This window comes from Meleagris gallopavo, chromosome 20 (assembly GCF_905368555.1).
Source record: "Meleagris gallopavo chromosome 20, MGAL_WU_HG_1.1, whole genome shotgun sequence".
NCBI lineage: Eukaryota > Metazoa > Chordata > Aves > Galliformes > Phasianidae > Meleagris > Meleagris gallopavo.
In genome coordinates this window covers 5,222,511-5,248,455 of record NC_139423.1, presented here as the reverse complement: position 1 = coordinate 5,248,455, position 25,945 = coordinate 5,222,511, and the positions used below count along the sequence as shown (strand labels likewise).

Below are 25,945 nucleotides of genomic sequence, written 5' to 3'. Positions count from 1 at the left end.
TGCTTTATTTGCCTGCCTGAAGGCTGCAGTCAGTCTGGAGGCCTCGTTCTGTTGGGTGCTGTGCAAATGCAGATTAAGATGGTCCGTTCCCCAAAGAGCTTCCAGGCTTCGGGCTAAAATGGCTGAGGCGTGATCAAACCGCACAAAGCCTCACAAAGCGAGAAATGAAGGCTAGTTTTTTTTTTTTCCCTCTGTATAATAGATGGAGCAAATGCTCAGAGTTTGTAATTTCTGTAGAAGGCTGAATGCAGTGGCTTGGAGCTGGCAGAGCTGCTTGGAGCTGGCCGGTCACTGGGAACTTGTTCTTGGCTCTGGGGAGCCGTGCAGAACCTCTGTTTGTTCTTTTGAAGAAAAAAAACATTTGATTTTATGTATTTATTTGTTTATTTTGCTCCTTTGAAGCGATGGGTGGGATTGCTCAGCGCCACGGAATGCTTTGGCACAAGGGCATGCACAAATGCTTTGCTGCAGCATTGGATGAACTCCTGCTGGGGTTACAGCAAGTGCTTTTGGGGCTGAGCATTAGAGTTGTCTCTTGGGGTTGCAGGTGTTGGGCATTGAGCTGGAAAAGTGGTTCTGGAGCGCGGTTCTAAGCATGCAAAGCTGCTGGTGGCTGCTGCAGTGCCATTCTGTTCCTTTGCTGCTTTTCCAAATGGGAGAGGGACCCTGGCAGCTTGGGAGGGTTTAGATGATGTTTCAGCCTGGAGGAGGAGAACTGCTTCCTCCACATTTGCTCTCCCAAACCCTCCCACGAACTCAGCGCGTTCCCCACTTTGGCAGTGCCTTTTATTGAGGTGTGGATTTTTGTTCCCAAACAAAGAGCTTCTCTCCCGCTTGCATGTATTCCTCCATCTCCCACCACCACAACATGTCATCCTTAATGGCTGTGTGCACATCCCAGGTGCTGGGGTGCCGTGCAGCCGGCACAGCGCCGTGCTCGGAGCTGCCTCTGTGCTGCTGCTGATCTCAATGCTGCACCACCCTCTCACAGAGCAGTGGCTGCTCTCCATCCTGGCCTCAGTTTTGCTTTGCTGCGATGCCTTGAGGTGCCCTGGGTGTCCCCAGATGGATGGGAGTGTGGGGATTGGGTGTCCCCATTGAGAGCTGCATCCCCAGCAGCTCATCCAGCACGAGCTGTGTTTGCTTGTTTGGTGTATAAGTGAAGGTTTTAAAGTGCGTGCGTTTACTAAATGAGTTTATTGTCACAGTGTTTCTGGCGGATCAGATGGTGGTGGATAAATGCCTCTGAAGGTTATTGAGATAACACGAGGCGTGAGGGAAGTTCCTTCATTTACGTGAGCCCTTTTAATTTATGGTGTTACGAGGTGAGAGCGCGCTGAATAATCACTTTGTGCAAACGATTTGCTCCATGGAACAAACAGCCGTGGCAGAGGAAGGGCAGCTGGTGGTGGGCCTGAGGCTGTGGGCTCAGCCTCACCGAGGGATGCGCAGCCCAATCCTGCTGCTCCTTGCACCGCTCTGTGAGCATCCCCAGGCTCCTTGCAAAGGCTGAGAGCTGGGGCCGGTGTGAGTGCAGGAGCCCACTTGGCTGCAGGAGGATGGAGTTGTTACGGCACAAAGGAGAACCTGGGTGAGGAGTGGGGGCCGTGCGTGTTGCAGGGATTGAGGCTGGGTGATGCCCTGTGGTGTGCTTGCTGTGCCGTGCTGCTTGCTCTCCCATTTGGGCAGTGCTGTAGCGCTTCCATTGCTCACCAACAGCCCCACATGCCCCTTCGAGGCCACCCCGACCTGCCCGCGTCCCCAGTTCTGTCCCCATTCCTGGCCCTCTTTTGGCTCCTTCCCCCATTCAGGTAATACAAGGAATGCTCGAGCAGGTCAGCTGCATTGCTGCTGGTTAGAGCAACTCGAAGTATTGAACCAGAGGAAGTCATTACAACCAGAATTTATGGAAGCAATAAAACAACTTTTGACAACGGGTTCACCTCCTGTGCAGCCAGAGAGAGGAGATTTTCCTCCTGTCAGATCGATAAACAATTAATCGGAAAGCAGGGAGCCAGAGAAAAGGAGTTTTCCAGATTTCCAAACTCTTAATCAGGCCGTGGGTGAGGCAGAGATGTGAGAATCTGAGATCTGCATCTGAAATGGTGACCTCGATAACGCGCTCTCAAATTCCTGAACCGCAGATGATGCTTCCTTTGCAGAATAAATCTTCTTTTAAATATAGCACTTGTTCCTCGATATTTCTGCTCCCAACGTGTTTAATGGAGCTTTACTTAATAATCTGCTTCAAAATGCTGACTTTTTCCCCCACCACGTTTTAATTGAATTTTAATTTCTGTTCAGAACCGCCTTAAATGAAACGAGTTTTTTTTAAAAATAAAAAGCAACACAACAACCAACAGCCAAGCAAACAGTAAATAATAAATATCATTCACTTAGCCTCAACGTAAGCTGTGGAAATGAAGAATTTAAGTCGCTGCTTCAATCTGCACGCGGCACATCCCTCTGCCAGCAGCACAGCAGTCCTTTGGTGGGGCAGGGTGCCTCTGTGTGTTCAGCAGGAGGGATGGGATGTGGGGCTGCTCCGTGCTCCAGCCCACAGCAGGGATGGGAGGGAGATTTATGGTCCCTCCCCGCTCTGCTGATGGACAATTAAAAGTGCTGCATGGCCGGGAGAGAGCGGTGCCTGAGAGAGGCAGCAGCAGTCGGAATAAATCCATCACTTTATGCGTTGAGGGGGCTGGGGGGACTGCAGCTCCATCTGCAGAGCCCCCAAACCCTCCTTGGCCATGGGGCTGTGTGCCCAGGGGGTCCCTGTGTCCTTTGGGGGCTGAGCTGGGTTTGGGGAGCACCGGGTGCTGCTGGGTCCCACGTCTGCCACCTCTGCTGTTGCTCTGAGGGATGGCAGCAGCGCATCTCACTGCTGTTGTTTTGACTGATGGAAAAAAGAGCGTGGTTCAGTGCAACCTCCCAACGCAACGTGTGGGTCTCGGGACAGTGCAAGGTGACCCCAAGGCCTGGTGACACCTCCTGCTGGGGCTGCAGCTCTCGTGCACGCTGCTGGGCTCTGCACAGCCCACGTAACCAGCGGTGTGTCGGTGCAGCGCTGCAGCTCTGGTGCATGGGGAGCTCTGGGGGGTGGGCAGGTGCTGCGTGGGCAGGTGCTCATGGGCAGATCTGGGTGAGGATCTGTGCACTGTGTGGAAGAGGGCTGAAGTGATGCGATGAGGAGCCAGTCTTTTTTTTTTTTTTTTTTTTTTTAAATAAAGCTATCTCCAGTATATTGCAGAAGTAATTAGGAATCCTGAGCTGGCTGTATCTCGATCTTTATAGCAACATAGCTGATAAAGCATGATTCAGGGACCTCGTTATCTTTTTTTAAAGAAGTTTTTATTTAACTTCCGTGAAGTTGCCATGGTTACCCCTGTGCATGGCTTCCATGCTGCTCGCGCCTTAAGTGCAGCTGCTGGCATTAAGAATTAAAACATCCACATTTGGAGCAGCCCCGGCCTTCCCCAGCTGTGATCCCGTTGTGCTGCTGTGTGGGATGTGGCAGAGGCTGGAAGGGGCTCCCCAGCTCCCCTGTTGGCTTAGCAATTCGCTGCTCTTCCCAGCCCAGCAGCACAAATGGCTATGGGGTCCGTGACATGAGAAGGAGGTGTTTGTGCAGAGCTGCACTGCTGCCTTTGTGGAGCAAAGATGCGGTGGGACCGGCTGCAGTGGTGGTGCCACTGGGGCTGGTGTTTGGTGAGGGGGATGTGGGGCTGGGTTTCGTGGGAGGGGCTGAGTCCTTGCTCTCCCCTGACCCCCACTGATACTCCATCAATGGGTTTTTGCTTCTGGGTCGCCGTCCATGGTGCAGCCACAGTTGGGTAAGCGCTGCTGAAAAGTGACACGGGATGGAGCTGGTGCCGGGGAGTCCCAGCTCATTCCATCCTATGGTTGTCAGGGCCTCGCTGTCTGGAAATATGGGCTCCCACTGAGCCCTGCCCCATCCCTATGTGTGCATCTGTGGGGTGTGGGATTGGTCTGTTTCCCCTGCGATGGCCATAACACAACAGAGGTGTTTTGCTGAGCTTGGCACAGCCAACAAGTTGGGGAGCCAGAGAGGCAGGCAATACCCCCAGATGGTGTGGGATGCGATGCTGGAGGGTTCTCAGCCTCCAGGAGGGAAGATCCCTGTGCAGCTGTTCCAGCACTGGGGATGGCTGTGGTTTTGGCAGGCGGGGGCTGTGCTGCTCCGTGGGCAGGTAATGCAGAGCCGTGCTGTGTGTGTGCACGTCTGAACTCTGTCCTCGTTGTGTCCGTCAAAGTTCTGCTGTGCTGCCCCTCCTGCTCCCCCACACTTCCCAGCAGCTGAAGGTGGGAGGTGTGTGGGAGGCAAAGCCGCACCAGGAGCACTGCTGGGGGTTTGGGTGTGCAGGTGGTGCTGGGGGGCTGCGCTCCTTATGGAGCTCTGCAGGTCCTCCGTGTCCCCCAGGTGAGGGGAGCAGCTCTGCTTGTTTGTCTCGCCTGCCTTCCTCCTCCCCCCTTTCTTCCTTCCTTCCTTTCTTTTCCCTCTTCTCTGTTTTCCCTCCTGATGAAAGATTTTCTTGCAGTGTCAAGGCAATGTGACCTGGTTCCGTAATAAAGAGGAGGCTTATTAGAATTAAAGCCCAACAGTGTTAAAAAAGCAATCTTTGCAAGATTGAGGCCATGGGGGAATTGTAAATTCTCCGCAAAGACCTCATTTAAAGACTGGGCTGAAAACACATGCAAACACACGCGCTGCAGCCTGCCATGCACGGGGAAGTTTGGTTCTAAGGAACACTGGAGAGGAAGGAGGGAACCGAGGCCGGAGACCCCCCACCCCCCTGCAGCTCCTCTCTCTTCTCCTCCTTTTGCTAATGTTCTCCCCTCGGGCTCTGGCTGGAGTGTGGGCTGCTGCTGCGTTCCCATTATCAGGTGTGGGAAATGAATGTGAAACAAGCGGTGTATGTGTCAGAACGGCCCTGAACCTCCCGCTGACCGCAGAGCAGCAGTCCCTTCCATTCCCCACGGTGGTCTGTTGTCATGATTTGCTGTTATCTGTCTAATTAGAAAGTAAGCTCTCCTGGCAGGGAGTGCGGCTGCTTCTCTGGCTCTGAGTGCCGCGCACACCTGTGGTGCGGGATAAATGAGGATATCTTAAGCAAGCAAAAGGGAATGTTGATTTATGAATGTTCATCAGCTCTCCTGCCCAGGGCTGAGGCCACAGGGGCCCACGCTCCCCTGCCTGTGCTGTGCAGGCATGTAGGGTTAGGGTGCAGGAGTGCTGGGTCAGCAGCTGAGGGGGTGCCTGTGGTCAGCAGGGATGCCGTTGATGGAGAGGATTCTGCAAGTTTTGGGCTGGGGATGGAGCTGAGCGGCTGTGTGTGGTGCTGCTGGGATGCAGCTGTCTCTTCTCGCCGCATCGCATCCCAGCGCTGCTGGGGACAGCCGAGGTGGATGTGCTGGAGGGACAATTGCGTGTTTGCCAGTGGATCTTGTCAACGAGTAGGACATCGGAAAGCTTTTCAGTAAGGCGTTGGGGGGGGGGAAATGCTCAGCAGTTAAGTTCAGTGCCTGTGCCGTGCTCCCATAATATATGGTGCTCAGTTGAGCTGTAGCCTTCGCTGTCATCCCTGCCCATGGATATTTATAGCTCGGCAGACCTGCACGCACGCAGCCCAGCGCTGCACGGAGAGCAGGGCAGGGGCTGAGCACAGTGCCTGCAGGGCAGCACGGTCACAGCAGAGCCCTGCGGGGCACGTCCTGCTCCACTGAGGTGTGAGGGGGGTGGCACTGCTCTTGGGGCCGGGCACTGCAGACCCTCACCCTGCAGGATGGCATGGCTTGGGTTGCTGCCGCCATCCCCAGCGCGCGGTGAATCTGATGGTATGGGAGCCCTTCACTTCAGGATAAATGGCCTTTCCTTCAGAGCTGGCATGAGTTACTCTGATGTTTTGCTCCTCAGCAGAGGTGGGCAGGGGAGGGCTGGGTATTACATTGGGCGATAGGCAGGAGAAGCAATCTCTGGGAGACCATCAATTTGGATTAAGCTTTGTGGACTGGGATGGAGGGTAATCACCATCCTTCATTGCAGTGAGGTAAGAAATAAGTCAGCTCCTTTATGGATCATGATAGCTAGGTGTGAGCAGGTCCTGCTACAGGCGTACAGCTCAGGGGGGCATAAAGCCAAAGGGTGAGACCACAGGGCTCTGGGCCCTAAACCCCCCCCGACGGGCAGAGCTGGTGGGCCCTGATAGCAGCATTCTGCATGGCATCCACCTCCCTCCACCCACGCATGCCCACGCACAGGCAGCAATGAAAGGCTGAGCCCGGTAAACAACAAATGGAGAGCAGGAGAGGGAAGTGGGGCAGCAGGGCCAGGGGGTGCAGTGGGGAGAGGCGGCTGCTCCGGCCCCACCGCCTGGAAACCCCCCCCCATCCCTTTTGTTTGTACTTTTATTTTATTTTATTTTTTCCTCCTTAATCTAAGTGCTTCGTTTTCCAGAAGCTGTCATTTTACATAAACCTCTCAGCGAGGTACATCCATTCCCACTGCCAAAATCTCCATATCAAACACTTGTAACATGCCGCCGAGCTGACAGCCCTGCCGATGCGTGCTCCGCGCCCTTACAAAGGGATGCTGCGTCGGGGAAGGATATAAATACACGCATCGAGATGGCACACAGTGCTCTCGTTCCCCATGTTCTCTTGCTGCCCATCTGAAACGTCCCCACGGCGGTGCTTGTGCCCCTCCGGCAGCGCAGGGAGCAGAGATGGTGATGATGCGAGGGCACCGGGCAGCGCAGCCCCCAGGGGGTGGATGGAGTGGGGCTGCAACGGGCTGCGGTGTGCCTTGAAGTCCGTGCATGCCCCGGGCTCTCAGGGAGTCCTTTTGCAGTCTGGATGTGGCTCTGTGTGCACCTTCTGCCTGTGTGGGTTGGAGAGCATCCCAGCCATGCTGTGCCGTGGGTTCCTTTATTTGTACAGATGTGCTGTGCTCTGGGCGCAGTGTGTCCCTGCTGCGCTGTGGGTGCTGTGGAGTCCCCGGTGTGGGGCCAGGGAACCATGCTTGTAGGTGTTGTGCAGTGTGGGGCTGCTTGGCATGAAGCTGTCTTCTTGCCCCCAGTCCCATTTTAAAGGGGATACAGGGATGGAGGAGGAAGAAAATTCTTTTCTTCTGGGTGATGTTCAAACCCAACCCCAAACCTCTATTTCTTGGCAAATGAGAGAGAGCGAAAAGCAAAATGCTCTCCCCATCCCCCTCCTCCCCACCAAGTCTATCGATCTCACAACGGATGAACAGAATCATTCTTTCTTGGGATTCCCTTCCCTCCTCTTTGCAAAGATGTTGCTGCTGTTCCCATGGCATTGCAGCAGCGCTGTGGGTTTTGGCCATCCCACGTGGGCACCGGGAGAAACCCATGGCTGGGGCTTCTGGGGCCACATATGTCATTTGTCCTGTACCATGATGGGTTGGGGGGGGACAGGGGGCCGGTGCTGACCCCAGGGGATGGGAGAGGCTGCAGGGCAGCAGAAGGGAGTAGAGTGTATGGGGAGATTGGGACCGTGGGCTGCATGGCTGGGGAGGGAGCGGTGTGAAGGACGGCGAGCAATGGGAGCAGCCGAGCAGCCACACTCCTTGTGTTTCTCTCCTCATATAGAAACTGGAGCTCTCAGAGCAGCCTAAAATAGACGGGAACTGCTGGTGGGAACAGTGGGGGCTGTGCTGCTGTTGGGTGGGAGCTGTGGGAACACACGTGCCAGGTGGGGTGGGTGCCTGGAGTTCTGTGGGTAGGGTGTTGATGGGTCTGGTATCATCGTTGCCCCTCAGGGAGGGCCTGGGGAGGCTGCCTGGGCAGTGGCTGCTGCTGGCAGGGCGCAGATCCCATCGTTGTTCATGTTACACATGGAGGTTTCTGCCTCCCTTATGGAGAGGAAACCTTGACGTGGGAAATATGAGAGTTATTTTTTTTTTAATGGTTTTTAATTGAGTCCGTTTCTGCACGCACGGTGATAAATTTTTCAGCATCTCCATGCAGAGCCACACGTCTGCAGTGCCTCCCCAGTGACCCCAGCCCGTGCTGGGCTGTGTGAGATGCTGCCTGGTGCTGCTGCCCGGTGTTTTCCCACTGGGGAGGGCTGGGCTCCTGCAGGCAGAGTTCAGGAGTGTTCCTCATGGGCAGTGGGAAGTTTTTGTACACACTGATTAACTGCCTCCCTCTGATGTGACATGGCAAGATAAAATATGAGCGGCTGCATTCTTTGACTTAAAACTTAATTAAAACTATATATCAAAAACGTAAGACCCTAGGCTTAATAAAACCTGATAAAATTATACTAATACACTTCAATTTCAATCCAAGGCTCCCTGATGGAAGAGCATGAGAGGCAGAACCCATAACTAGATTAGAACCACCTCCTATGCAATATTTATGGTGCTGTCCTGCTTGAGATGCATGGCCTTTGAGGAAGGGCTGGGCACTGTGATGAAGAGGAGGTGTCAGCACAGCTTATATGGAGATAGGAGTGAGGGCAGCAACATGTGAGCAGACAGCAGGGACTGCCTGCTGCAGGGTGGAGGGTGTGTGTGTGTGTGTGTGTGGAATGAAGGACTGGTGTTACTGGTTTTGTTGGTGGTGTTGCTGGGCACCAGGTTGCCGCATGCAGAAGTGGTGGTTGTGGAGGTATCAGCTGGCATCGGGGCTGCTGAGCTCTTGTCTATCCCTGGGGCTGGGGCTCCCCAGCATGAGGGGGCCTGAGGAGCAGCTGGGGCTCGGTGGTTGACTCTGCATTGAGCACTGAGGGATGCCACGAGTCTCCAGCCTGAACTCTTTCAGCCTTTCTTTCACCTCTCAGCCTCCATTTCACATGGTTGTGGTGGCTGCTGCTCTCCTCTCTGCCTGGCAGTGCTCCCAGCAATGCATTTCCCTGCTCGCTCCTTGGCTGCTGGGTTCAGACCTGGCTTTCAGGGGTATCTCCGGGGCCAGGTGCTGCTGACATCCACGTGATGTAGCGACAGCCCCATTGGGGTTGAGGTCTTTCAGGCCATCCATTGTAAAGTGACTGCCTTGCTTGAGGCAGGGGCAGAGCTGCCCCAGAGGATGAGCTCGGGCTGGGTGGATGCTGCCTGTCTCGTGGTGCCGTGTCTGTGCTGCAGCACCTGGCAGGGCAGCAAGCTCCTATGGGCTTCTGTAGGGCCGTGGGTTTGCTGCAGGCCCTGACAGCTGCTGATGACTGTTTGCTGGATCTGCCTTTCTGGATGATGATGCATTGAGGGAGATGCTGCATGTTGGATCGCAGGCTGAGAGCCAGAGCCTGGCAATGGGAGCTGAGTGAAGGAACGGAGCCTAGTGGTTCCCTTGGCAGGAACGGGGCTGAATTTCACCTTTGGGCAGAAGGTCCCAGGGCTGGGGTCGCTGCTCCATTGCAGAGCAGAAGTGCCCAGGACATCAGCAAGCCTTGCTCTCACCCTGCTCACAGCAGTATCTGTACGCCTGTGGCCAGAATGAAGCAATCCTTTGCTGCCCTTTGTTTGGTGGGGGGTGGGGGGCACCTGCTGGGCACCGCTCAGTGCAGCGCAGACACCCGCAGTGCCACCTCTCACCGGCGTCGTGGGAAGAGGCTTCACTAGACTGCTAATGTGGAGCATAAATCGTGGTGGAGACAGGGTAGGTCAGAGGAGGGAGGCAGGAGCAGCAATGCATCGCAGTCGATGAGACACCGTCCTTAGAGGAGAGTGTGGGGTCTGATGTGGAGCAAAGGGAATGCTCCTGCTCCGTGCTCTCCTTCCAGGTCACTGACAGCTCTCAGCTGTGTGCTTGTTTTGCTGTGAGGCTGCTGCTGCTCCCGCATGTCCCAACATCAGGGTCTGAGCCCAGGCTGGGGATGGGGGGCTGGTGTCTGCATGGCTGCACCCTGGGACTCGGGGTCCTGCCAGTGGCGTGGAATTTTGGGCAGTGGGAGGAGAGCTGGCTCGGTGTCGTGGTGCTTTCCCTGCCCGTGTGCCCCCATTCCTTCTCACAGGTTGTGCCCAGGGTTTGTTCCCCCCCAGCCCAGGCGGGGACTGCAGCGCTGTGCTCTGTGCTGTATTTTCAGAGACTGCGGGGGATGTTGTGTGTGTAAAATTAGCACTGCCTTGTTAGTCCTTTTCAGGCTAATTCGGAGTGAAATGCTTTAGCAGCGGTGGGCTGATTCTATCAGGAGAACAAGAACTAATTAAATTCACTCTGACCATCAAGCAGTAAATTATTTATACCCAGACAGATGCAATCTAATCTGTAGTACCCAACCCAACCGAACCTGCATCCTACTCTATTTGGGGCTGGCAAGGCAGATTCAGAGCACAAAAGGGCAAAGGGAGGGCGGGGGACACAGGGAGAGGGCCCTTTGCCTTTGAGCACGGCAGGGATTGAGGGACCCTCCTCCTGCTCCTATGGGGATGAAAGTCTCACTGCCCGCTGCAGCCGCTCCATCGCACTGCTCTACCTGCTCACTGCCCAGCAGTGCTGTGTGGCTGCACGAGCTGTTGTCATTTCCTTAAAGTTTGTTTCATTTTTGGGTGTCTGACCCCACATCCGATCAGCTCGTTCCCGCGTCGCGGTGGTAACGTGAGCTCGGGCTGCTTCAAAGCTGCAGTTTGCTCTAATTGCTATTGAGCCGACATTGCTCTGCTTCTCCCCAGTCAAAAGGAAAAGTGAAAAAACATTTGTAATCCTTCAGGGGGCTGCAAGCAGCTCCGGCAACATGGGAAACTGCCTGGGCTGGGGTTAAAATATTGTGTTAAGCATTATTCGGCCTTAATTTATATGGGAGGGATGCAGGAGTTCATTGCATAGCTGCTGTCTTTGCCTTCCTGGGGAAGATGATCTCCATCCAATGTTGCAGTGCTGTGCAGGGAATGCTCCTTTCCCCCAGCTGGGCTGCGGGTTGGGACAGGTGAGCCCAAATGGTGTTTGGTAGTGGTGATCAATCTCTGCAGCAGGGGAAGGAACTCTGATTCTGAACCAGGCTCATAACTCCGTGCGCACACATCCCCAGGGCCCCGCGGCGCTATTAATCCTCTGCGCTCCCCGGGGCAGGGAGGGATGGGGGGAATGTCACCTTGTGGCAGGAGAGCTGTGACACGCTGCCAAGCTCCCGTGTGGAGTTGTCTCCTGCTCTCCAGATCGCTGCGATGGACCATGTGGCCTGGCAATTGATTTAAAAAGGGAAAGGGAAAAAAAAAAAAAAGGCAACTGCTTAGCTCTGGTTTTGCTGCTGCTGAGAGGACAGATTTGCCTGCTGGCAGCTAGCTGCCGTGAAATGGATGAGCTGTTCAAGTGTGGGTTATGGTTTAGGATCAGCCTGCCTGGGCTGCGATGCTGAGCCTGGATGGATGCATGGCGTGGGGCTGTGAGGGGCCGTTCCCGGGGGTCCCAGAGCTCCGCAGTGGGGCCCTCGTGGGGTGAGGATGTGCTGCAGCCCCCAAAGGCAGGGAGGTGGGGGAAGCAGTGTGAAAAGCATGGCCGGGTTTCAGCTGGCGGCCGAATTGGATAATAGGAGGTTGATTAAGCAGGCTGCACTCGGAGGAGGGAGTTAAGCATTTCCCTCTGGGCTGGGTGAAATTGGTTGGAAGGGAATGCGGGCTGCGCACGAGGCAGCTGGCTGGAAGAGAGGGGTTTGCAGCAGCAGCCGGCAGGGACAGTGCTGTGCAATCCCTGCTGCCGCAGCCCGTGGAGCTGAGCCGTGGGCGAGCTCCCACTGAGCTCCCGTCTTCCCTGGGGTGCTCACGCTGCGCCTCGAGCCGTCAGCACATCTCTGCTCGTGGTTGCACGCGGTGCTCCCGGTGCTCCTGCGCCCATCTGTGCCCGCTCTGCCCTCAGCTTCCACAATCCCGAGGCCCTGGGGTTGTGCCATTCTGCTGCTCCGATCTTCTCTCATGGGGTTGCATCTGGAACGTGTGGAGAGGTGGGGAGGAGGGATCGCGTTGCTGTGCGTCTGCTCAAGAGATGAGCCGCTGCTCGCTGCGCTCCACGGTGCTTTGCAGCAGCACCAGGGGATGGTGGTGCTCCCAGAGAGCTGTGCTGGGAGCTGCACTGCGTGGGTGCTGCTGTCCCAGTGGGGGTGGCACTGCCAGCGGGGCTGGGGGCTCCTCGGGGCCGGCATTGCTGCAACGCAGCAGCACACGGGTGTCCCCTTCCAGTCCCAGCAGGGATGTGATGCTGCGGGATGAGAGCAGTCCCCGTCCCAGCACGGTGCTGGGCTGCATCTCGGCTCAAAAAGCGCAAGCGTTTTAAAAGTTTTTTAAATGTATTTTTGTATTTTTATTTTCCATTTTTGACATTGTTCCTCAACCCCTCTCTCGCACTTCTTGTTAAGCTGTTAAATCACTCCATTTATTTAGTACGAGCATTGCTGAGAGCTCATTTTTATCTTGGTGAAAACCAGACTTGCTCATGGGCACATAATGAAATTGTATAAATATACCCTTAGCTGGGAATCTAATTTATTTTTCCTGTTCATTATGGGGTAGAAGGCCATTATGAGATGTATAACTTTTTTTTTTCCCAGTGCTGGAATTGAAAGGCTGGTGCGGGCTCTTTTTATACTGATGATTTCGTCCTGATTCAATTTAAAGCTGGTTAGAGCTCAAATACTGGAGCGTAATTGACAAAGATCGGTGTGGGTTGTAATGCTAATGTTGTGGCGGCGGGTTTGGCAGCGAGGGGAGGCTCCCAGAGGGGTCGGTCACCGTGTGCCATGGGGACAGCAAGCAGTGGGGCCGAGCGGGTGGCACCCATGGGTGTCCCCATTGTGTGTGCCCCACAGGCAGAGTGCCATCGTGTCCGTGCGTCCGTCAGCTGGATTGATTTTTGACGGTATTGGTATTGCTATAAAGTCATGTTTATAGAGCTATAATTAAGCGGGGCCATTTAGCAGGCGGTGTTAAGTGCTGAGCAGATTTATGGAACGGTTCAGCCTTCTGCAGTGTTCTGTTTCACCACGGAGCACACCGGGTTTGTATGCGCGCTGCGATTGGATTCGGTTGACAGTGATTAGGATAATGGGGGTTTCCGGGGTCGTATCGCCAAGCTAAGGAAACAGCAATTATTGTCCCACTGCAGTATCAACTTAATTGCATCCATTTGCAAACAACACAATCCCAGGCATGAGGGGTGAGCCGGGGGGGCAGTGAGGTGGCCTTGAGATTTGTTGGATGGATGAACCCCCGTAGAGGGGCAGGGACACACTGAGCTGTGTTCCATTTGGGTTGTGAGGCTGCACAGATGGACTCTGCCCAAGGACGGAGGGGGCCATGCGCCCCGTGCCCCTCCTGCAAAGCACGGAGTGAGGCGAGGTGAGGGATGCTCCGCTGTGAGCACTGCAATCCATCCATCCTTCCACCTTCCTGGATCAGAGCGCACTGTGCAGGGCAGCCCCCAGCTCTCACTGCCCCAGTTCACTGTGGGGATCAGATGGGTTTGTGCCGACTCAGAGGTGTTAAATGGCTCTAAATACTCTTCAGGCTGCAATATCTCCACCACAGCGTTTAATTGAGTGCCACAGAAATGCCTATAAATAAATGTAAATGCTTCTGCCAGTACCTCCTACAGCATCTCCTGAGCTCTCAGGAAGCCGATGGGTGGCTCTGCTCTGGATCCACTCCTGTGCTGTTCTCTCCTGTCCCTACCTGAGAGCAGCGGATCCCTGTGCTGGGATCCCTGTGCTGGGATCCCTGTGCCAACCACAACAACTGGCACATGTCAGCGTAGGCATTCATGTGTGCATGGGGCTGCTGAGCTCCTCTCTCTTCCCCTGGCTCCTGATGGAGAATGAGGAAAGCTTCACAGGAGAGTTGTGCCATTGCCCTGGGCTGCAGAGATGGGAGCATGCTTACCGTATTGGGATGGAGGCAGCCCTGTTCTGAGTGCTGCCATGCCATCCCCTCCCATCCTGTTCCATCCCATCCTATCCTATGCCATCCCATCCCTCCCACCCTGCTGCCAGTGTCCCAGGAGGTGCTGGGGCTGCACTGCATCCATCTGTGTGCAGCAGCTCGCCAGCTGTAGCAAGAAACAAATCCAAGGGCAGGAAATCAGACAGCAGAAGGAAGGGAATGGAGCATTTCACGGCTGTTTGTGCTGCTTCTGCATCTGTATTTGTGTCCAGATTCCTTTGTGATTGGAGATTCTTATATACTAAAATAGACGGATTTCCCACCAGACTGCCTTAAATCTCTGCCACATCAGGCTTTGAGTCCAAACAGACAAAATGTGCGTGTTCTGTTTTATCTGTTGCAAAAGGTACTTTTTGGATGCTGCTGTGCGGTGCTGCCTCCCAGAGAAGCGCTTCTTTTTCTTCAATTCTTCCCACGTTTCCTTTCCTAGAGCCTTTATAAAATAATTTTAAAAATGAAACAAGGAGCCTGAGAAAAGTGCAACAGTGCTGCCTGGGTGTGGGGTGGGTGCCCCATGGCACGGCCCCGCTGTGCGAGGGCCCGGGGCTTGGGATGCTGTGCCAACTGCATCCCTAAATAGGATCCTCAGCCCTGTCACTTGACTGCCTCTTCAGCGCTGATGAGCCACTCTGATGTTACTATTTAAAGCCCTAATTGCTTTAATCAGCTCGCCGTTGGCCTGTGTGCAGCTCAGGGGTCCGGGCGCTGTGGGGTGCCCCCAGCCTGGCAACCAAGGGGAATTGTGCCCTTGGGGGGGGGCTGGGGGCTGTGGGGAGAAAAGGATTACCATGTTACCATGGGATGAAAGAAGCAACAGCTTTAATGAGCCGGGAGTTCCCCGTGTCCTCTCTCCCTTTGCTCACCTTTATCACCATTAATTACTCCCCAGGGTCCAAGTTCACCTCTAGGGCTGACAGTGATGGAGGAGGACAAACCCCACTCCTGTTCCCTTATAGCAGTGGGACACGTCCCCAGCCTGGGCTGCAGCTTTGCCCTCGCAGCATCTCAATGTGGTGGTGGTACAAGGTTGAACTGGTGGTAGGGGGACAGCAGCATCCTCCATCCCCCTCTCCCTACTCCCATCAGGTGCCGTGGGACCGTGGGTGACACCATCCCAGCACTGCAGAGCAGAAAGCATTGCACAGCAGTGCTGCTGCTTCAAGCGGGCTTCCCGGGGAGCGAGGACATCTCTGCGTTTATTCAAGGACATCCCTCCTCAATTAAATCCCGGCGTGGACTAAACAAATGGGCTGCTGAGATCAAAGGGTGTTTTTTTTTTTTTTTTTTCCCCTTTTCTTTTTTTTTCTTTTCTTTTCAAAAGAGTATTTTTTTGAAATCGTTGAAAAGATGCATTGGAGTGAGAGCGGTTTGGGTTTTGTTTCCATTAGCCCAGTAGGGAGGAGAAACTTGCATTCAATTCACATCAAGGCGTTTGCCTGTGTTACTGCAGAAGTGGACTGTTGGTAAGGATTGGTTCTGGGGCAATGGTCTGGGTACACTGTGGGCTGGGCTCTCCCTGTAGTGCCCTGCAGCACTGCGGTGCCGCCTCCCCACGTCCCCTTTGCTCTCTGCCAGATGTGGCATAGCATCATAGAATGGCTTTGATTGGAGGGGACCTTAAAGATCACTCAGTTCCAACACCCAGCAGTTGCCCCCCAGCAGCTCGAGCTGTTCAGGGCCCATTCGAGCCAGCTTTGGGCATCTCCAGGATGGGGCACCATGTTGGTATCCCTGTCCCCAGACGGCTGTGCTGACATCTCAGGGTGCAGGGAGCAGAAGGACATCCGCTGTCCCCTCCTGCGATGGGATCTCCCCTGGTGGCTCTGTGCTGAGCACATTGATTGCACATCCCCTGGGATTGATGGTGTCATGAAAGCGTCAGGTTGACCCAGGGGTGAGGATTTATGATGGAATCTGCCCAGACAAAGGTTTTATTGCAACCTTTACACAGCTGAGCGGGCGCTGGGGGGGTCGCACCCCATGCCCAATCCTGGTGGGCTCAGAGCATCGCAGACAGCCCTGCTCCCAACCATGGGTGCTGTCCGGATCATCCCCTGTCCCTCCCCAGTTCTCCCCCATTGTGCCTCCATGCATTGCTGCTCCTGAGCTGCAGCCCCAGCTCTGCCTTGGGGCGTTTGGCTGCATTTCCATGGGAGGTGAGGAGCAGTTTGGTAGCATGCAGCTGTGCCCCCCCGAGGGCCTGACCTCGTCCTGCTCCTACTTTCAAGGATCCATCTGTGCAGAAATTGATCCCTGTTGCCACCGGCCTCGTCTCCTTTTTCCTTTTAAATGGTGTCACTCTTAAATTTCCTGGCTGCTCTAATAGATTTTTATATAATCACTACAGTGCACTTTTAAAGAGCGATAGATCACGTTCATTGCTTTTCCCCGTGATTAATTTCCCATAATAGTCCTCTGTAACACCAAGGCAAAGAGAGGAGAGAGAAGAAAAACCCCACATTATCCACTTTGTGCTCAGAGTATAAATGAATTAGATTTAATTTTTGTTTAATTGTTTCCATAGCTCAGCCTGGGCTAACTTTGCAGGATAATTTATTTTGCAGTCTTGGGGAAAAGGAGGGAAGAAAGTCTGCAGTCGAGCGGTCTGCCTGTGGATAGTGCTTAATTACAGCTGATCGTCTGATCTGCTGGTAATTATTGGTGTCTTGTTAGGCTCCCTCCTGCTGCGCTCCCCTTTGCACTACCTGGGTCAGGGCACGGAGCATTGCATGGAGCAGGGCACGGAGCATTGCATGGAGCAGGGCACGGAGCATTGCATGGAGCAGGGCACGGAGCATTGCGTGGAGCAGGGCACGGAGCATTGCATGGAGCAGGGCACGGAGCATTGCATGGAGCAGGGCACGGAGCATTGCGTGGAGCACGGCAGGGAGCTTGGCATGGAGCAGGGCATGGGGCAGAGCATGGAGTAGGGTATGGAGCACTGCACATAGCATTGCATGGAACAGTGTGCAGGGCATTGCATGGAGCAGAGCAAAGCGTGATGCGTTGCATGGAGCGTTGCACGGAGCAGGGTATGAAGCACAGAGCAAGGAGAGAGAAGCACAGAGATGGGAAGATTTCCGTGTTTCCACATCCATGTGGTCCCCTGTGAGCAGCAGGCCTGGTGACAGCGTTGTCCCAGGGCAGAACACAGCTTGGAGGGAGCCTTGTGCCATCCCATCCCATCACAGTGCATGGGAAGAGCAGTGGGGCCGGAGCCACTGCACGTCCTCAGAGCCCATTAATCACTGCCAATGGGGGCATCGGGCCCTGCTTAAAATGCATCGGCAGTGCCGAGGTGAGAGCAGGAGCTTGAGAGAGCCTCTGTTAATCTGCTCCCTCGGAGACGGGCTACCTTCGGCCTGTTAATCAGTTGCAGTAATTACAATCCCAACTTTACACGTGGAATGTTAATTAACGCGCGGATTCAGGGGCCAGCAGCCAGGTGCCGTGTGCCCGCTGTGTGCCAGGCGCAGGGCCACGCTGCTTCTGCTGCATGGTTCCTGGGTGCTGGGCTGTCAGTTGGTGAACTCAGTTCTTGTGCTGCTTTTGTTTTCAGTCTGGAGAGGTGGTGTTGCCTTGTGGCTCCCATCTTTCACTGTCGCTTTTCCCATGAGCTTTTAACCAGGTTCACTAAAGCTCTTCTGTCTCTGTGTCCGTGCTGCTCATAAATCAGGGGCTTGTCTCTCCAGGCTCTGGGCTGTTGCCAGTCTTTCGGTGATCCGACTCCTCAAAATGAGGAACGCTTCTCCTGGCATTCCTGGCTCCCTCCCATCACCAACAGCATTGCAAAAGGCAGTGGGGCTCAGGTGCTACAGCATCCGCCTGGAGCAGCAGGGCTGCAGAGCTCAGTGCGGTGGCATTTGGGGACCCTGGGGCATCAAGTCATCACTGTATGTCCTGGAGCCTATATGTGGCATGAACTCCCCATGGAGGTAGGAGAAACAAACATTGCTGTGGACATAGGCTGCCTTTCCTGCTGCGGGGCAGAACTGGGCACTGGCCTTGGTGATGCAGTTGTGTTCTGGGTGCACATTGGGTTATGTGTGTGTTGAGTTGGGTTTGTGCATTGGTTTGGGTGTGCGTTGGGTTGGGTGCGTGCGTTGGGTTGGGTATGTGTTGGGTTGGGAGAGTACCTTGTGTTGGCTGTGCATATTGGGCTGTGTGTGTGTTGGGTTGGATGGAGTTGGGTTGGGTGTGTGTGTTGGGTTGGCTGTGCACATTGGGCTCGGTGTGTGTTGGGTTGGGTGTGTGTGTTGGGTTGGATTTGTGCAGGGGGTGTGTGGAGGGCTGGAGGATCTGAAAGGTTTGGCATGCAGTGAGCGAGTGGGCAGCATTGCTCCAGAGGAACACGCTGTCGGTGAGCTCTCTGGGGTTTGGAGCAGTGATGGCTTGCAGTCATGGGGCAGAACCATCCTAAGCTGCCATGGGCTGGGGATGGAGCAAGCCAGGTCTGACGCTGTGTGTGATCGGAGGTCACAGTCCTCCTCGAGCAGAATTACAAATTTCCTCATTCCGTGACACTGAGCCCCGCGGGGTTTCTAGAGGGCTGATCATGGGGAAGCTGTCATTTCCGTCCTTAAAATGTGAGTAGTGAGTGGCAGATGGCGAGGGAAAGAGTTTAAGATCTAATAATGGCTGGAGGAGTGGTGAAGGCATCCCTGAGCAGCCAGGGTGTCACCTTGAGAGGCAACGCTGTGCATGCAGCCGGGGACGGCCATTCTCTAGGGCAGCTCCCTTTGTCCCATCCCCGCTGAGAGCACCCACGCTGTCCTCCCTGTGTATCCACCTTTTTGTATCCATCTTTAGGCAGTGGCAGGGAGCAGCCCTACTCCTGCTTGGAGTGCCCTGGAGCTGCTCCGTGGCTTTTTCCCCTCGTGTTCCCCAGGTACCATCTCGTGGCCACGTTTTAGTCCCATGCTTGGCGGAGGTGCTGCTCCCAGAGCTGCTGACAAAGATCCAACTTCAGGATACCTCCATCCTTCTGTGCTAGAAAGTGCTGGCGCTTCTCCATGCACCTACTGCTTGCTGGCAAAGCACCAGCTGGAGCACCAGAGGGAACGACAGTACCTTCTGGGACTGTCCCCGCAGGGCACTGGGGCTGCATGGGGGGATGGCACCATGAATGCTCCATGGCAGTCCTGTCCTGCTGCAGGCACAGATGCTTTCTGTTCCGTTCGAACTTCCCCATCTTAGCATTTTAGGGATTAATTGAAGTGTTTCTTCCTCCTCTCTCCCTCCTTCCCTCCCGTTACGTACAGCTGCGCATGGATTTTGGGGTCATGCTTGTTTACATCAGTTCTATTTACATGAATGGTGTTTGTTTTCAGAAAAGCAGCAGAAATCCCATACAAACACACATTCCTTGCATCCCGTCGCTGCCAGCTCCAGGCTGGTGCCCTGGGACAGCCCCTGCCAGCTGAGGGCTCACTGCTGCGTGCACACATGTGGGCACGTGGTCACCCACTGTGGGTGGGTTGGGTTGGATGCTGAAAGCCGCTGCAGCCGGGGGGGTGGCGAGGATCAATTTGGTTAGACCCTAACCCTAACACACAGCGATATCGGGGAGGGGGAGAGCATTTAAGAAGAAGGGAAAGCAAGGGGAGGGAGGAGGTATGATTATTTTTTCAAACAGCTCTCAGCTGCGGGGTGCCTTTAAAGCTCCCGTTCCCTTTCTGTGGGTCAGGCGGGCAGAGCCCGGCCCGCAGCAGAGCCGTGCTTTGTCGGAGCGGCTGCGGTCGTGGTTATTAGCCGGGATGCAGAGACCCAGAGCCTCAGATCTCTGTGCGCTGCTGAAGGAAATAAGCAGAGCCGTCTTATCACGCTCATTTAACTGGTTAATACATCTTCAGAGCAAATAATGCAGTCTGTGGGTGAATTGCTTAACCAACCTCATTACTATTGTGCATTTAGCAGCTTGGAGGAAGATAATACCTTTCAGGTTTGACCCAATTTTAGTTTTTGTTGTCATAACCATGGAAAATCGACCTTCAGAGACCCTCAGCAGTGAGCCTGAATAGGAAGTGATTTACAGCAAAAGTGCTGCACGGAATACTTAATGCACTTGTGCAGAGGAACAGACTGCACCGCTCCTCTGGCACCCGGCCCCCCCGGCAGCAGGTGCTGCCTGTGCTCTCCCCCCGTGCACACACTGCCCTCACACGGCCCCTGTGGGATGGGGATGGAGCTGCTGCGGCCGAGGGCTGCGCTATCAGCCCCATGCTGAGCACTGGGGAATGCACAGAACGGCAGAGTGTGTTCCTAGCAGTGAGGTGCCAGAGGGCTGCAACAGAGGGGCTGCGCCCACAGTTGCTGTCTGCATAGGGGTAGATCCCTTTGACCCCCTCCCCAGGCACTTCTCCATCCTGTTGTTCAAGATGGTTTCTCCTCCTGCTCCGTGCCTGTCTCCGTGCCCTTCTTTCCCGGCCCTTTAATCTCATAGAAATGCACTTCCAGTACTAACTGAGGCTGTGATAACTCCCTGTTCTCTGGAGCTGGGCTCCAACATGCAAATGCAGCGAGCGGGGCACATCCTGCTCCCAGTGCCTGCTCTGCTCCTTAATGAGCCCCTTTCTTTGGCTCACTCAGCCTTCCCTGCCCGCAGCCTTTCAGGACTTTGCGCTGCACATCGTGAGCAGCATGCACTGTTCGGAGCTCGTTATCTCGGGCTCTGCAGCACTGCATGCTGATGGTGCAGCAGCTGCTCACCTGCAGCCCCAGGGGCTCCACGCGGGGCCCTTTGCAGCACGGGGCCCAGTGACACAGGAGGGTATGCAGTGTGGTTTTGGGGCTGCATGGGTGCAGGGATGAGCTCCGCTTTGCGCTCTTTGGATCGCTTTCATTCTGCTGCTTTGCAGCTGAAGGAGAAGCTGCTCCCTCAGCACAGGAGTTCCGAGTCTTTAGCCTTCCTGTGTGTCACCTCTGTGGCCACGGATACCTCCAGGTGTGACGTAAGTGAGGCTGGGGGAGAAACATCTTCTGTTCAGCATCGAAATCCTATTAGCCAACGCTGTGTTCTGCTGCACAGATATCAGCACGGCACAGATAAGTGGGAAATAGCTCCTGATCTCAGCTGCCGCAGCCGCTCTATCTGGGGCTGCACAGGCTCCGAGTGCTGCTTCAGTGCATTTGCTGCTGAAAGAGTCCCTGCTCTCCCCCGCTGCTGTAACAAAGGGAGAATAGCTGCTCGTGTTCACCTTCACAGCCCTCCTTTCCACCTCCCCCTCTCCCCCCGGCCCAAAAGGATGGTTCTGCATAGCCATGCTGCAGCAGTGAAACCCAAGTCACAGATGTTTATGGGTGCTTGTCCTGCACAGATGGTGCTGGGGCAGAGCATCCTCCCAGCAGCCCAAAAATGAGCGGCTGTGCTGGTATTGGGGTTGGCCTTGGGATCGCTGCTGCAGTGCCTGTTATCGCTCTGTCTCCTCTCTGGGGTGCTGCTGGCTTTGATAAAGCCTCTTCTCAGCCTTCCTGGGGTTGGGTTGTAGATGCAATCACAATGGTTTATTGTCTGGGACCAGCTCAGCAGCACGCAGGGAGCAGTGTGCCTGGGGATTGGTGACACGCTCCCGTGTCCCGCAGTCATTGCTCATAAGCATGGAGTCATACAGTATCCTGAGTTGGAAGGAACCCACGGGGACCAACAACCCAACCCCAGCTCCACCCAAACCCTACATCAGAGAGCGACGTCCCAGTGCTCCCTGAGCTCCAGCAGCTCAGGGCTGTGCCCATTGCTCTCTGGGCAAAGTCCTTCCCTCACCCCCACCTGACCCTCCTCTCACACATCTCCATGGTGTTCCCTTGGCTCCTAAGCGTCCCCATTTTTTTCTCATCTTGGATAAACCCTGCAATGCAAGAGTGGAACAGCGGGTGGGCGAGTGCGTGTTGGCAAGGAGGAGATGGGGAGAGGAGCCCAGCAGTGCTGCCCATAGGCTATGGGCACCCTGGGGCTGAGGGTCCCTGCCTGTGGGAAGCAGTTTGGCGGTGATTAATGGTGGCTGTGCAGGTGGGAGAGCACAGGAGCCATGTGTGTGATTAAAAACCGCTCTCAGGAGCCCGCACGGCTGAATCTCCACTTAACCCTGCGCTCCGCTTCGGTGTCTGGTAACAAAAATAATCAAAGGAGGAGAGGAGCAGAGCTACGAGTAGAGCTTAATTTGAGGGAGAGCAGCAAATGGGTTTCCGTGCAGGGTGGATTAGGAAATTGGGCTGTGACAGATTGACTTCAGAGGTGACTGATGGCGGGGGCTGGGGGGGGGCTTTGAAGCGTACAGTTCTGTTGAGCTGCGCTCTTGCTATGCACGTTAATCAGGAGCAGAGCCTAATGAGAAGGAATAATTGGATGGAAGGGGAATTCCAGCAGGTTGGGGAAGCCTGGGGACTCCCTGCATGGCTTATGGGTCCTCTCCTCCCCGGGGCTCTCCGTGGTCTCGCAGGTGCAGTGCTTGCTGCAGGCTGCACGCAGTGGGGATGCCTGGAGCTGAGGGCACCCCATGCGTGGTGCTGATGTCTGAGTTGCTCCGTGGGCTCTCAGCAGTGGCTCTTGGTCCCTTTCCAGCATTATGGGATGGGGCAGCCGTGCAGCTGCTGCAGAGACTGATAGCCCCATCTGGGTGCCGCGCTGCTCACTGCTGGGCGCTGCTCAAATCTGTGCTGGTGGTACTGTTGGCTGTGCCCTGTCCTGGTATCACCACCAACACTCAACCAGAGCTCTGTGCTGTATTTCCCCAGTGCTGGGCTGCTTGGAACGGGAGGGTTGCTTGTGTGCCGTGCTGCTATGGGCACTCGTTTTCCCTCTTCTCTTTGTTTTGTAATGAGCCAACCTTGGAGGACCTTGAAAGACTTTCCTGCCGCTTCCCAATGACTTATCTGCCAACCTCTGCCCCCTGTTCTGCCATGGGGATAAATCTGCTCCTGGTGTGGAGCCCATCTCGCTGCACTGCAGGCTCCATCACTCACATGGGCTCGGGGGGCCACTGCTGGGGGTCGCGGGGTGGATGGTGAATGCTCAGTGCCAAGATTGATGCTGTCCCACCTGGTCAAGAAAGGCCTTGACAGCGAGAGATACGTGATAAAGGATTGCCCACTTTGCCTAGTGTGGGGAAAGCAAAATGGAGCCGTTCAAACACAGTGGGGGACTGCAGCTGTCTCACAGGAGGAGCTGAGGGGCTGGGGGTGCTTGCTTCTCCCATTCCCCAGGCTGTGTGCTGCATCCTGCTTCGGGATGCCCCCACCAAGGGGAAACCCTGAGCCCGGGGGGGCTTGCTGTGCCCCTTGCAGCCAGGTGGGATGTGCTGTGCTACGAGTTGTGTGCTGGGATGGGGCACTGCCTGCAAGCTGTGCCGCTCAGCAGCTTTGCTGCATCCTCCTCCGTTATTAGCAGTGATGCCTACACAGGGACAGCACTGGAGCCTCTCCCTCTCTCTTGCAGGCTGAGCAGCCGCTGCTGTGAGACCCCGACGGCTCTTCCCGACTGCACACAGGGGCAGACATCAGCGTGAGCTCCACGCAGCACCTCTCCACTCCCAGGTATGTCTGTCTATTCATCCCCACACAGCTGGGCAGGGAGGGAACGTGTGGTCTCTGTGGGGTTGGGGCCAGGTCCTGCTTCCCATGGTCCAATCTGAGCTATCACATACCTGGCACCGGCGCCGTGCAAGGGCCACGTGCCCCCTGTCTGGGCATGAATGCTTCCATGGAACTCCCTCAGAGCATGCCACCACTTGTGGGGTGGGCGCTGCTTTACTTGGAACCCATCCCTATCGATTGGAGCTGCACAACATAAACCTGCACGATGATGGGGTGTTGCATGGGATGCAATGCGGTGTGCGTGTACCTCCCACGGGACAGCACTCAGTGATGTGGGGAGAGCCCCCCAGCACTGCTGCACTGCTTCATCTGTCCCATGGGAGTGCTCTGGAGTGGGGAAATGAGTGTGAATTGGAGGAGCTGTGTCCCCCGCGGGGGACAGAGGTTGTCCTAAGAGAAGGATTAAAGAGAAGCCTCTGTGAGGAGGCTGTGCAGATGTATTTCCCCAGCTGCATTAATCAGCTTGAAGGCAGCAAAGGAAGCTGAGCTCTGTGTATCACCTTGAAGCTCTTTTTTTTTTTTTTTTTTTGTCTTTTAGAAAACTTTGGGTGGATGTTATTGCTCATGAAAGCAAGGGTCTGATCATGCTGGGTAGGAGCAGGCGTAGTGTGGGCTGCCGTTATTATGCAAGCTTCCCACATGCAGCTCTGCCAGTGCACGCTGTTCCAGAACAACAGCCCCAGCCCACCCCCAGGGCTGCACAGCCCTGTGCTGCCCCAGACCCTGCATTGCCACCGGGTGCTGTGTGCTGGGGGTGGCCAGCTTGGGGCTGTCACGGACGGCCGTGTGCCATCCCCGGCCCCAGGGCAGCAGCCCGGTGCTTGGCTTGGCTCAGGGGGCTCACAGATATGTCCTTACTGCAAAAGCAGCTGGCGTGTCACCGAGCCCCGCAGAGATGCTCCCCATCATCCTGCAATCCAACCGAGCCCTCCCCGTGGGGAAAGCGCTCCTGGAAAGAAGGCTTGAAACTGAGCAATGGAGAAACATCAGAAAGGGGAGCCCTCGAGGCGCTTTTGTTCCGTGAGTGGGAGTGCTAGATCCGCTTAGACATGAAAGGCTGCAGCTCCATCCCCAAAGTCAGCACGGGGCTGCAGAGAGGGGGAGGACGGGGGGCGGCTGCAGGGGGAGGTCAGCCTGGGAGCGGCTGTCACCGGGATCCCCTCTCCCCCTCCCCTCCGAGTGAGGAAATTGGGTCACACTTGAAAGTCAGTTTCTTGGCTGTGGATTTAATTTGGCTTTTCCAGGCTAGTTATCATATAATAAATTCCAGGAGATTTATAGAAAACATGCCCAGGGAGGCTTAGGCGGTGTGTAACAAGATTTGTGCTATTTCCCGCTGTAGAGCAGATCCAGTGAGTGCTGTGTGCCCGGGGCAGGGCTGGTGCACTGCGGGATGGGATGGGCTTGGGGACCCCAGCTCCTGCAGCAGAGCCATGCATCCCTATGTGTCCCCATTCTCTGTGTCCCCATTTCTCAGACCCCACAATGAAAGCCTCCCCCACCCCAAGCCCCTGTACTGCAGCCGCTCTCCTCTCCCCCAGCTCCTCATCTGCCAACAAGTGGCTGTGGGACAGCGAGCTGAAATCTGCAGGTCCTGGCTCACCGTGCCTTCGGGAGGTGGGTTTGCTCACCGCTTTGGGACAGGGCAAGAAGGCATTGGTTTCGCTGAGATTTCTGACATTTGCAGCAGCATGGCAGCGAAGTGGCTGGGAGAGAACCAGCACAGCACAGAGGGCACTGCCAGCCGTGCTCCCCACACCGCCTCTCGCTGCTAAGGCCGCCCAATTAGTGTCTTATTAGTCACTCTGCGTGTTAAAGCATTAAGAACAATTAAGGGTGAGAAGAGTTTCCAGATGTAGCAGCAAGCGCTGGAGCCGGGAGCTGGCAGCTCTGCTTGGTGCTCCCATATGGAAACAATCTCAAGCACAGCAGGGCTTACTGTGGGACAGTGTGCTGCTGCAGGGCCAGCGCGGGGATCCTGGGGCTGGTTTGGGGTCGTGGGCAAGGGTTTGGTTTGGGCAAGGAGGTGGGCTGCTCTCACTGGGGTGGGGTGAGGATGTGGGGCTCAGGGCTGAGCGCATTGGGATGTTACCACTGGGGCAGTGTCACTGAGGCTGTGGCACCAGTGCTGGGGTGGGTGTCCCTGGGCATCAGGATGTGCCTCAGCACCTGCTGAAGTGCTCCTCGTTATGAAGTCTGCACGTGAAGTCAGGTGCAGTGTTTATGTAGTGGCTGGCCTTGCTGTGGCCCGATCCCTGTGTGCCCAGCAGTGCTGGGAACGCATCTGGGACAGTGTGTGTGGGAGACGACTGCCTTGACAGAGATAGCTCTCTTGTTGTGACACTTTGAGGCACAGGAGATGTAGCACAAGCAGATGGGTGTGACTTCAGAGCCTGAGTGCAAGTGACTTCACCTCCTCAAAATCATCCCTGTTGCAGATAGGGGGCATGG

General features: G+C 55.4%; 1 protein-coding gene across 5 annotated transcripts in view; it reads left to right on the top strand.

Moving 5' to 3' along the window:
* The window catches only part of RBFOX3 (RNA binding fox-1 homolog 3), a 110,520-nt gene that overhangs the window by 27,136 nt on the left and 57,439 nt on the right, over positions 1-25,945 (top strand). For all 5 annotated transcript variants that reach the window (XM_085240444.1, XM_085240440.1, XM_085240443.1 and 2 more), the window contains exon 2: positions 23,337-23,434. The gene's annotated coding sequence lies outside the window, so the exon portion shown is untranslated. The remainder of the gene's footprint in view (positions 1-23,336; positions 23,435-25,945) is intronic.